The sequence below is a fragment of the Dermacentor albipictus genome, chromosome 3 (assembly GCF_038994185.2).
Source record: "Dermacentor albipictus isolate Rhodes 1998 colony chromosome 3, USDA_Dalb.pri_finalv2, whole genome shotgun sequence".
NCBI lineage: Eukaryota > Metazoa > Arthropoda > Arachnida > Ixodida > Ixodidae > Dermacentor > Dermacentor albipictus.
The window spans coordinates 95010687-95024089 of NC_091823.1; positions in this window are offsets into that span (position 1 = coordinate 95010687).

Genomic DNA, 13403 nt, shown 5'->3' on the forward strand with positions numbered 1-13403 from the left:
GGCGAAAAACACGTCGAATCAGAAATTATTTTGCTTTCGTTCCGTCTAATCATGCAAAATCAGTGCGCACATATCATATCAGATGGGGCGTTATTGCGGTTTTCGTGACGTCGCGTGACAGACAGGCGCAGTGGGGGTTAGCTTGAGAAATGTTTGACCAATCGTGGAGGGCTTGTTACAGAATTGGAATAGAAAACTTTGGAAAAGCTTTTTCGATATAGCGCCCATTGTTTTGTGCTAGTTCGTGAACTTACCATGCAGTTGCTGCAACAGCATACAGCTCTTATTTTTGGTTACAGTGCTGGGCGATTGTTCTGCCTCGAGGACTGTTTTGCTGGTTGCGGTTCCGAGGTATGTCTTAGCACTAAGGCCTGATAATAAATTTTCCCCGTATTTCAAATATAGTTCATTCATAATGTTGCGCCTGCAGATGTACATCGTTCTTACTGTATGGCGTACAGTTGTTCGTCTGACAATGAAACAAGATAATCATCGAATGATGACTCAAATTTGTAGTTCTGCTGCACAAGTCACGTGCTTGAGGCGCAGTCACAGAAACTGAACACATGATGTTTTCGCTAAGGACATACTGTCGTAAATAATGCATACGATCACCAAAGAGGCTTTAGTTACAATAACTCTCGCTACGCTAGAAAACATGAAGGAGTGACTTCCCAACTTCCAACAAGTATTGGGCCTTTCGCACAAATCAGGCTGCGCCCATGTGCGTCCGTCATAATGCTTGCCGAGAAAGCTATAGCATTTGCGTCCATCATGTATGCGCGCCGTACCATTAATGCGCGGTGAGGGCAAATGTAGTGGGCGTCAATGTGCTTCTTTTCTTTTCTTTTTTTTGAGGGATGGGGGGGGGGGCGACGCGTTACAGCGTCAATCACTGTGTAGTTAACTGTGTGAGTTAAGTTTTCGTAAAGCCAATGTAAGCTGCTGAACCTCAAATAAACATACTGCTATGTAGTCAGGAAGTTTTAAGGACATCGACCAGTCAAAAGCGAAAGGGAAAATTCTGATTCCCGATTTTTCTCCTGATTCCGGTTCATCGGAATGAAGCACCTATGAAGGCATTTATTTTTTAGTTCCAATAAGTGCTTTCGTAACTGCGCATTTAATGTATGGTAAGAAAGGACTTTCGGGTTGTCTGTATATATGTCGCCAAACAAAATCTGGAGATTTTCAATCTCACGGCCAATAGGAGGAATCTCGCATAATCGTACATCTAAGGGACCAACAAGTGCCTGTAAGAAGACGACCTGAGGAGTGTGCAATTACAATGAATGAGCGCGTCTGGCTTCTTCTTCTAGTGTTCACTTTTTGTCTTATGTTTACTGGATGGCACCGACGTCGTCTTGCTTATTTCAATGATAGAATGAGGTCTATTAATGGGCAGCACAAATATAAAATTTAGAAAAGCCGAGCAATTGCAGCGTTAAGAAGCCGAAGGGGTTTGATTTTGCGCAGACCAGTGGCCAAGTCCGGACAGGTAACAGGAGGAAAAAAAGCCGAGTCTCCCGCTTCACCACCAGCAGGCGCAACTTCCACGAACGAATACGACGCACAATATTTTTACTTTCTGAAAGGAGATTAGACGCTCGAACGTGCAAATTTTTGCTCCAGCGAACAACGCGCGAAACAGCCCACGGCTTACTGCGCATTATATTTCGCCAGCTATCGCGTCAATGCTACGTGTTACGGGCGAAACTGCATGTCCTATTTTTATTTTTTTATGCTCTCACTTCTTGTGGTTGTGCCTCCAAGTTACGTAGTCCAACCAACAGCAGCACAAGGTTGCCTATTGGACCTCAGATTCTTTAGTCCTAGATCAAGGCTCCGCGACCTGGCATATAGCCAGAGAATGAGAGGACAGCGTAGTATGCTGGAGGGAGTGACAGTCTTGATCCTTCCACTCTTGACAGATTATGCAAAGTATAACTATCGCTTCGCCACGACAGTATTGCGCCCAAAAGAAAAACAGCAAGGCAGATTTTGAAACGTAGGTAATGATTAAAGAGAAGTAGTACCTCATGAAACCTCTTCCTGCGTAGCATGACACCACTTCACTTGTACGACGATCCAAAGATTGCCCCAGGGGAAACATTTGAGAAGAGGTCTCCTTTGTATCCTTTTCCCCTTTTCAGGGCGTTCCCCTCGAACGTGACATAACGTTGTTAGGTGCGCGATTAATCGTTTTACTCCTTCCTCGATACTGCGGTTCTTTTACTATATACTTTGTTTTCAACGCTTTTTGAGGGCAACAATTTTATTTTTCAATTTCCCGTTTTACAGTTTCGCCACGTGATCTTTCTGTCTTTATTTTTCTGCGCGATCTTTTCACACGCTCGCATGCGGCCGTTTTCGCTCTCTCATCGCTGTCTCTCTGGTTTCTCCCTTTTTTTTTGTCTTAGTCGTTCTTTTTAAACGCTCATTTTCAAACCTACTAAGCAAAAAAAAATGTTAAAATGTTCTTCTTTGTTCAGCCCTCATACCATTTGCACTATCTAGGATATTTTTTTTTTAATACGCGCCGTTCCCTTGTCCTTCCTTTCTCACTCCCTTCCACTGACACGCCTGAGGTCGAGATGCGATAGCGTTTGTTTACGTATTTGCGCTCGGATGTTGGGGCGCTGCCAAGCGTAACGCGACTATGGGAAACTTTCCCTCGGTTAAACCCCTCTGGCCCTACCGAGATAACTCGACCGGCTAGCACTGAACGCCTACAGCAACCCCCCCCCCCTTTTTTTTTTCTCGATCCCTCTTTCCCTCGCCGCGAACCGTTCTTTCCCGCCTTAGCTCCGAGGCTCGAGTTCGTCGTTACTTGTTCCACTAGTGTCTTCGTCTTATTTTCGCGTTGCTTCGCGCGTCCTTTGCTCCTTCGCATTGTCCCCGTGCGTATCGTTCCGGAAAACAGCGTTAAAGCAACGTGACGGCACATGCTTTTGCGGAGAGGGTGTTTGCCACGGGGTCGTTGACATCTAGTTTGCACGCTTGCCATCCACCTGCTTAGCCGGAGCGAGCGACGAGAGCTGCCGCCACTGATTCTCTGCTAGCTCTATCATCACAGCAACAATTTACGTATGCATTGTGCATGGCAGAGTACAGTAATTCGATGTGTATGAAAGCGGGTGTGTGTGTGAGTGTATGTGTGCGTGTGTGTGTGAGTGTGTGTGTGCGTGTATACGTGTCAGCGCTTTTTCGTGTGTGCGTTAGAAAGGTGAAGCGTTAAAAAAGTTAAAGGACATCATACTCCTCGCTCGAACGAATAGTCAGATGACGACAAGCCGAGCTAATGATTATTCATTGGACGTGGAGCAGTAGCGAAACTGGGCGTGTGAGCTCGAGGCACACTTTAAAGGCCTACGTGTGCATTTCCTGTTGGAGTGGTAGCGCGTGAAGTCTGCCTACGGCAAGACGTGCCGGCTATCAGACAAATGTAGCTGCACGAGGCAGCCGGGGCCGTTCTGCTTGTGGCAAATGCAATGCAGCGGTGCAGGAGACGACCAATACCCTTCTATTCAAATGGCCGGGACCAAGTTAATTCCTCCCCTGGCAGGAAGAGGCTCCAACTTCTCCCATGATGTCCACGCACAGGCCACACAGTAGCGGAGCGCTCCCATCTTGGCAGCGAACACCACCTTCTTCTGTTTCCGCCGAAATCGTGCGCGCCCAACATTCTAGGCTTTTGTGGTTCAGAATTCAGCAGTATAGCTTTGACGGCGCTTTTCTTCATTTCTGGAATGTGGGAGTGAAAGTGAGCGTGGAGAGACGGTAAGGAGTGGTAGCTGACAGTCTGATGGTCGTAAAGCGTTATAGAGCGATCTTACTACATACTACGCTGACCGGCGACACACCTTCACGATGTGGCGGATAATGCCGGATACCATTCATCCTTCCACCAACTCGATAAAGAAAAATGAGAAGCAACAAGCTGGCAATCATTTATCTCGTCCGCACAGATTTCCTCACAGGGAGGATACAAAGAACGCAGCCTCTGTGGCCGAAGAGGCAATTTCGGATCATCATGTCAACTGACAAACAGCCTGTGCACGTGCTGGATCGCGCGAATATAGTGGTAGCTTAAGTACATCTGAAGCGTAACATGGCACTATCTGCAAATTTCATCTTAATGTGAATAGCAGTTAATGTTTCTCACTAGTCACTACGAGTTCTTAATAGCTACGTGCCTGACTGTCAAAATGTTTCGAGTGACTTCAACGAGTCATAAAGTCATGCCCTCGGCAGTCTCAGCTGTCTACCCCCCCTCCCCCATATAAAAAGAAAAGACCGGTGAAACGCCACACAGCCATGCTGATGCCGTTGTGGGTGATCATCGTCGTTTGAGATCGATAATAATGTTGTTCGATCTAAATGTGAAAACAAAATGTTTCAAGTTACCACGACCTTTATTAAGTAGCATTCTTTATCACTGGCAGTACTGTAATTTTGAAATATGAGGTAGTATTGTTTTATCTTGTTTTGTTTTGTTTTATTGCCGGAGCCAATATAGGCGATATTAAAGGAGGAGGACTATGCTATGAGCCTGTAGTACCATGATGTGTGCTACATTCGGCATGGGCCCATACACCACTATTTCACAGACTCCGAGAACGACACACGTACTTTCCAAAAGAGTAACTGTTTCAGCGCAATATAAACGCAGAAATAAACCGTGAGCAGTCAAAACAAGGCAATGTAACAATCTAAAGCGGGGCAAAACAACATAAGCATGTCATCAGCATCACAAAGCGTTACTGTCAGCCTGTTTGCCTGGGGTAATGGCGGATGTTGCCCTTTACCCATTGATCTCATTACTAGGCTGCACAGTGATGACGTCGGTGGTGTCATCATTGTCATGAGGTACACGTGCAGCCATCTGAAACGAAAGATGGTGGCGATGATGACGGCGAAGACGTGAGCGTGATCGAGCAACTTCAGGGAAATATAAACGAGTAAACTGAACATAAGAATCGTCTGTGAGCCGCGTCATGTGAGGATGAGTGAGTGAAAAAACATTTATTGTAGGTCCGGCGAGGACGCGAACTCGTCGCGCACCCGGCTAGTCCCACGTCGGGACCGGCAGGTCTAGCCCAACGGCCCGGTCGCGGGCACGCCGGACAGCCAGGATTTGCTTTTCCAGAGCGGGGCTACGCAGAAGCGAGTCCCACTCCTCCTTGATGAACTTGGGGTATGTCGACCCGCACTCCCACAGCATGTGCGCTAGAGTAGAGGTCTGCCCGCAGAAGGGGCAGGCGTCGTCGCGATACACGTCCGGGTAAGCCTCGTGGAGAACGGACAGACACGGATACGTACTAGTCTGCAGAACCCTAAGAGAAACGGCTTGCGCCCTATTCAACCTGGGGTGCGGGGGTGGAAAGACCCTTCTAGACATGTAGAAGAATTTAATAATCTCGTTGTGAGTAGCGGGAGCATCCCTGTGGCCGTAGGGAGGAGGGGAGTCGGTGCTTCTTGCAGAGGAAGCGCGGTCGGTGAGGTCACGCGCAGCCTCGTGAGCAGACTCATTCAGGTTCAAGGGAGCACCCTCGACCGACCCTACATGAGCTGGAAACCAGTGGATTGAATGATGCGTGACGGCATATCGATTCGAGTTGCTAAGAAGACGAGTAGCTTGCTTGGCGATGCAACCCTTCTGAAAAGCCCTAACTGCCGTTTTGGAATCGCTATATATCTCGGACCCACGACCGTCTAGCAGGGCGAGGGCGATGGCGACTTGCTCGGCGACTCCGGGGTCTGAAGTGCGAATGGAAGCGCAATTAGAAATCTTGCCGCTGGAGTCGACCACAACGATGGCAAAGGTCTTCCCATCGCTGTACTTCACGGCGTCGACGAAGCTTGCTCTAATGTCTCATTGCTTTATCTATTTGAGGATGGCTGCTGCTCTGGCCTTGCGTCTGCCCTCGTTATGGACGGGATGGACGTTTCGGGGCACAGGGGCCACTTCGAACTTGTCTCGAATGCACCTAGGGATCGGGGTACTGACCATCGGGAATCCCGCAGGTTGGTAACCCAACTCTTCGAGGATGTGTTTACCTGCCGCTGTGGTGCTCAGGCGAGTGAGTTGCGCACGTTCTTGGGCTTCGGCAATCTCCTCGGCAGTGTTATGCACCCCCAGCTTGAGAAGATTCTCGGTATGGGTCCTGATGGGTAGCCCGAGAGCCCTCTTGACCACTTTGCGGCTGAGAGCGTTGAGCTTGTCTCGCTCCGCTCTGAGCCAGTTGTACATAGAAATTGTGTACGTAAAGTGACATAGCACGAAGGCATTGATAAGCCTGCGGAGATTGTTTGCCTTCATTCCTCGGTGCCGGTTTGCTATTCTGCGAACGAGGCAGAAAGCGTTGTCCGTCTTTGCGATGATCTTGCGGAGAGCCGTTCCGTTCCCACCGCTGAATTCGACCAACATGCCGAGGACCCGAATAACGTCGACCCTGGGTATCACCCCCCCGTCACAAGTACGAAGACTGATGGTGCTTTCGGAAACTGGCTTCCAATCTTTGGGTCTGCCTCCCTTCTCTTTTCTGTAAAGCAGAAGCTCCGACTTGGCGGGGGAGCATCGAAGTCCGGTGGGGCGGAGATTCTCCTCGATCACATCGATCGCCTCCTGCATGGATTCTTCGACTCTGCCCTCGCAGCCGCCGGGGCACCATAAGGTGATGTCGTCGGCGTATATGGTGTGCATGACGCCCTCTACGGGTGCCAACCTCTCGGAAAGACCAATCATACAGATGTTGAACAGGGTGGGTGAGATGACGGCGCCCTGAGGAGTGCCCCGCCCTCCGAGGGGCACATCGTTGGAGCGGAAGTCCCTAATGCGAAGCTTGGCCTTCCTGTCCGTTAGGAAAGAGCTGACGTAGCCATGGAATCTGTAACCGAGACCCAGGTCTGAAATGGTCTTTGCGATGAAGCTGTGGAGCACGTTGTCGAAAGCTTTCTCGAGGTCCAGACCGAGCAAAACCTTCACGTCTCTGGAACGGCCATCCACAATCTGATGCTTTATTAGCTTCATTGCATCCTGCGTCGAGAGTCCGGCGCGGAAGCCGATCATGTTGTACGTGTAAACCTCGTTGTCTTCGAGGTACCCGTTGACCCTGTTGAGGACGACGCGCTCCATGATCTTGCCGACGCAGGAGGTTAGAGAAATCGGCCTGAGGTTCTCGATGTTCGGGGCTTTGCCGGGCTTGGGAATGAGCACCGTGCAGGCCATCTTCCATTCTGCAGGAACAACGCCGCTATTCCAGGACTCGTTGATTTTGTCGGTCAGGAAGACGATCGACGTGTCCTCGAGGTTGTTCAACATTCTGTTGGTGACTCCGTCTGGACCAGGCGCAGACTTGCGGTTGAGTGCGAAGATGGCCTGTCTGACCTCGGCAGCGGAGAAGGAGAAGTCTTCGTCGAGCTCGGGCCGTGGAGGGCCTCGGTAGTCCGGGAGTTGGGTTACTGGATCTCAATCGCGACAGACGGGCAAGTACTTCTGTAAGAGTTTTGAGACGAGCTCATCGACCGTGTGAGACCTGGTGGCTTCGTGAAGGGCCCGGGCCCACGTATGCCTCTGATTTGACTTTGAGCCGCTTTCGTCGAGAAGGTGCTTCAGCATACCCCAGGATTTGCCGTTGCGCATCTGTCCGTCGACGGATTCGCAGAGCTCGTCCCACTGCTGCTGGCATAGCGCCTTGCAGTGTTCATCGATGACCTTGTTGAGCTCTGAGACCTTTTTTCGGAGTCTGCGATTGAGCCTTTGGCCCTTCCATCGGCGGAGCAGGGCGTTTTTGGCCTCGATCAGGTGGGCAAGTCTGCTGTCCATCCGCTGGACGTCGAGATCGGTTTCTACTTTCTTGGTAGCCGCGGAAGCGTCGTTCCAGACGCCTTCACACCATTCTTCGAGGGTGGCGGGTGCCCTGTCTTTGCCGGGTTCTTCGCGAATCTTGCGAAAGTTGTCCCAATCGATGAACGTGAATTCCTTGATCCTACTCCGAGATACCTTGAAGTTCGTCTCGAGAATGTAGTGGTCGCTGCCGAACTCCATGGCGGTGTTCTCCCAGCCCACGTCCTCAACGTTCCTGACGAACGCGAGGTCGGGTGTCGAGTCCCGGGTGACGGAGTTGCCGATGCGCGTAGGAAAATTCTTGTCAGTGACCAGAGTAAGGTCCATCTCATTGGCCTCTTGCCACAGGTTGCGCCCCTTGGTAGTGTCGTAGACGTAACCCCAAATGCCGTACGGTGCGTTGAAGTCACCGACGACGACTAAGGGTCGAGGGCCGGCCAAGTCGGTCGCTTTCTTGAGGATGGTCTTGAACAGCTGGCGCGAGTCCCTGGGGCTGCTGTAGATATTGAGGACGACCACGCTGTTTCTGCACTGATTCTGCTGTGGTACGTTGAGCAGGATCTCAACCATGACGTATTCAATTCTACAACTCGCCAGCATGAGGTCGTGGGTGAGATGAGTCAGCCTTTTATCAATCAAGGTGCAAATCCCTCGCCCCCCGGGCAGGCCCGACACAGCCCTGTAGCCCTGGAGCGAGGCGGCGGAGACTAATGTTTCCTGGAGGATGTGAGGATGTGAGGATGGAACGCATAAATCTTTCAGGCTAAACTCCTAGCAATAGGTCCTGCTCTGCGAAAGTTGCCCCTTTCTGCTATAAGAGCAGCTATTGTCACAGATTCTCTTTCTTTATGACCCGCCGTGGTTGCTCAGTGGCTATGGTGTTGGGCTGCTGAGCACGAGGTCGCGGGATCGAATCCCGGCCACGGCGGCCGCATTTTGATGGGGGCGAAATGCGGAAACACCCGTGTACTTAGATTTAGGTGCACGTTAAAGAACCCCAGGTGGTTGAAATTTTCGAAGTGCTCCACTACGGCGTGCCTCATAATCAGAAAGTGGTTTTGGCACGTAAAACCCCGTAATTTAATTTTTTTCTTTATGCCTAGCGCATTTAATGCGTGTACCAATTCGGCAGCTTTGAACTCGTTTTATGCGTTAGCTCCTCCCCGCTTAAGTTCAGTTCATTTAGTGTGGTTATGAGAAAACACCCGTGTACTTAGATTCAGGTGCACGTTAAAGAACCCCAGGTGGTCGAAATTTCCGGAGTCCTCCACTACGGCGTGCCTCATAATCAGAAAGTGGTTTTGGCACGTAAAACCCCATAATCTAATCATTTAGTGTGGATACCGGGCCACCGAGACATTCATCTTAATGAAATAGCTGATTCTCTAACACGAGCCTCTTTTTAAATGGTCCGGTGATATCCGTGATGCCGGCAATTGTACATATCACAGCGGCAAGATATAGGCAGTTTTCTTTGACCGAAGATAGAAAAAGCCTATCCTTAGAAAGACTTTATGCATCTACATTATTCTTGGAACCAACAATGCTATTCTACCCAACGATTCGAAGTGTAATTTACAAAGTTCAGTTGCCTATCCCACCGTTTAATTTTTGCTTGCACACATGTTGTATGGCGGTATCCCTTTTTTTTTCCTTGCAACAAACCGGAATCCATCAATCATATTTTTTTTTACTATTGTCTCGTTGGTTGTCTACTCAACGAAAAGGATATTTTGAAATTCTGCTTCGTAATCTAGGGCTACTTTTATGCAGTACTGTTCTACTCTCGTTTGGAGCATCGGTATTAGGAGACAGCCACAGGAATGTTTGTCGATCCATTTATAATTACCTCTGCGACATAAAAAGATTACCTCAAAAATATTCCATATTTTCCATATTTTCCAATTTATTTAGAGGGTACATATTGGCACAAAATGCAAACAAGGACTTGTTAGGAAGGAGCAAGGAGAAACAGAGCAAGCAATAAACTTAAATTGTATATTCCTAAAGCGCAATTCCTCCTTTAATAAATTATGAAATTGGAAAATTCAAATAGCGAGAAGGCAAATGTAAGACTAATATCAATAATATTATTATTCAGAATTCAAACTTATTATTCTTGACGTCGACCATTTACTTTACTTCAAGCATGTTTAATATTAGGTCCTGGTTACCCTACTTATTTATGCGAGGCTAACCACCTTGGTACAGAGCATTTTGTTTCATTTATTATCGGTTTCTTTCCCATCTTCGATTAACTTTTTCCCTTGTTTTATTATATTACCACTCGGTTACTGGCATATCACCCATATTGAGTTCGTGTCATTAAATAAGGAATCATCATCATCATCATCATCATCGCACTAAGCGGCTGCGCCATCGTGAGAGAAGAGGCCGTGAGATGAAGGCAGCATCGGCGGAAGGTGCAGCCTGTCGGACGATGGGTTCAGACTCCCTCCCGCCCATGTCTGGTGCTACTTAGCCCACAGCTCAGCATCTAACACTGGTGTACACCTACGGGGCGTCCAGCAGAACACCGACTACAGCCACGCGGTCACCACCGAGCCCAGCCACAGAACCGTATTGTGTCCCCGTCTGTCTCTTTTGCCCGCAACTGTCGCGCTGTAGATACCATGAAGCTTCACCAGCTCGCCAAATTTTCCATCTCATTGTACGTAGGGCTCAGCGCTCCTCGTCGCCACCAGCATGGTGCGAGTCTCTTGTGGTTTACAACGAGAATTGCTCCTACTTTGGTAGTGTGAAGTGATTACTCTTGTATAACACAAGTTGTTTGAATCGCGTACTTAAGTGAATCCTGTTGAATTTAACCTCATAGATCATTTCCCCTCTCTCATAATAATAGCTCAGCATCGCACCTCTAGCATCATCTGCAGTTTCGACATTGGACATATTGCCATACCAGTTACAGGGACATTTCGGGAGAATATCCGCCGTCGCCATCAGCGTCGCCATGAGATTCCGTTTCAAGCCCAAGTGCGATAAGACGATCCCCGCGTGCTGTATGCTGTAGATGTGAAGATAAGCTGAGAATTATGGTGGCTTGATGCACGCAGTCCACCCGCTGGCCCAGTTTTGTGCTCACTAGGCGGGCAAGTGAGCGCACGTCTCCTCTTCGAGCCTAGCCGTGGCTGCACAGGGTGCGGCAGAGCACAGTCCCCCCCCCCCCCTATTTTGATGGTAATCTCCGGCGAGTGAGAAATTTTGGCGAGCCTACATGGCTGGTGGCTTCATGTGTGCTGTGTTCTCGGGCGCCTACTTTTGGGGATCGCTTAATCGCAAGTTTCGAAGCCTCATTCAAGTGAGGCAGCACAGAGCGTTCGCTCGCCGCTGCTGCCGCTCTTCATCACGCCAGCGAGTGTCTGTAGTCATCGAGTCAGATCTGGTCATGTTTGCATGTACGCGGATGGCACTATGCTTGTTAACTTAATTTGTAAGCGAACGTTTATTGAAATGTATGCGCCCGATAAAACTACGAGCCTTATTTCATGTAGTGTAATACTTTGCTATCGCTATCAATGTTTCGCCTTTCGGGCGAAACTGCAATTTTTTCTTAACCAAGTCATACACGTGGAGAGATATTATCTGGGAATTTGTCCTTCCCTCCGTGCGAGGCATCAACCGGACCTTTTCTCGTCACATACCAGCCTTTTCTCACCTATCTATTTTACCTGCATGTCAGAGAGCGCCACTTGCCTTAACTACAGAAGAGGCTTCTTGAGGACGTGACTGGCTCAATTCAGACCGTCAAAGTCCCTTTTACACGAAGAAACCCTGCGCTCCACATGTACGAGGGATGTTCCGAAAGTTTCATTTTTTTTCTTAAGGAAACTTTATTGCAAAAAATTCACCATAGTATCATAAACTATACACCTTGCACTATATTTCCACATAGTCGCCAGCGACATTGAGACATTTGTCGACGCCTGCAACCAGTTTGAAGAAACCGCTCTTGTAAAACTTGGTGCCCTGCGATACAAGAAATTGTCACACAGCCTGCTACGCGTCAGCATCGTTTTGGAAGTGATGTCCCGAGAGTGCGGCTTTCAATGCAGGGGACAGGTGCCCATTCATACCGGATAACAACACGCACTTCCATTGGCGACCCCGTGGTCAGAACACGTCTCTCTGCCATCGTGATTTGTACTCGAATAACCTCGAGCGCTTCGGTCTGCTGCTACTTTCTCTTCTTCGGCGCTCTGCGCATGCGTAATTCCTCCTCCGCTGACTCTCCTTCCGTCGTTGAACCAGCAACGGGCGCGTATTCTTATGGCGATTGTTTGTTTCACCTGGTGTACCATCTTCTCTTTAAAAAGAAATGACGAAACTTAATTTCGGAATGTCCCTCGTAATTCGCGATGACACTCGCACTTCCTCTCCGCAGAAATACGGGCACCGAAGATTCCGGCAGATTCGCGGTCATGACTTCTCCAGCAGCACGTCTAAGCGCTTTGTCCCAATCCGCTTATTCCTTATTCATGTACCCGCCATCTGTGTAATCGTTCCACTGCACACAATCGGCGTAAGTGATATACAGGTGTCATTCACGGGGAATCGGTTTACAATTTACTCGCACACATTCATGACTCAGAAGGGTTTGGGTGGGAGCTAGTTGGTACGGATCATTCATATTTAAAACAGCGCCAAAGAAACACGGACAAGGCAGGACACAGGACGAGGGCTGCCCTGTGTCCTTCCTTGTCCGTGTTTTTTGGCCTTGTTTTAAATATGAATGACACATTCGTGTTCTACGCATGAAATGGTGCCCTATAACGCATATAGAACGCTAACTTCAGCCTAAATCGCATGCGTCATGGAGCTGCTGTTTTGCTGCTTCCATTCTTACGTAATATTCATCCTGAAAACGTCCATATTTTTGTGCCGGCATCGTCGTCTACTTCATGTCTTCAATGATAGACGCCGGCGGCGGCGTCCGACGCTGTCATCGCCAACTGTCCTGTACATCATATGCTTTTGCCTCTAATAGATATCTACAGACTGGTGAAACACGACCTTCCGTCGCAGTACACGTACTCTATACCCAACGACAACTTTCTGTGGCAGTGTAGCAAAAGATACGAAGCCGAGGCACAGTTTCGTTATTTCTTTCTTTTTACTGCATAACTGCATGTAGTCAGCAGATGAAAGCAACTGTAAGCTGCGGGCTGTAAAACAAACAATACCATTTATTACGTTTATTTATTTTTTCGTCATCTATTTCATAGAAAATAAAAAGATTTCTAGGAAAAGGATTTTCGTTTCTTCCTGTGCATAGTTTTCTGGCTTTCTGGTATCCATGTCTGGCTTTCCTGGTCCGATAAACGATTAGCGAAAATTCGGCAGTACATGGCATTGAAACACAATACCAGCTCCGCACGTGCGAGTGCGTGCGCGTAGCTTTGGCTGCGCTGCCACAGAAAGTTGTCGTCTTCTTCAGCTGAAGACATGAGAAGAACGCATCTTCTTAGACCACGCATTCGGCCTAGAGATACGGACGGTCGCCGAGCATGGGTGTACGGTCCTCACCGTAACTCCC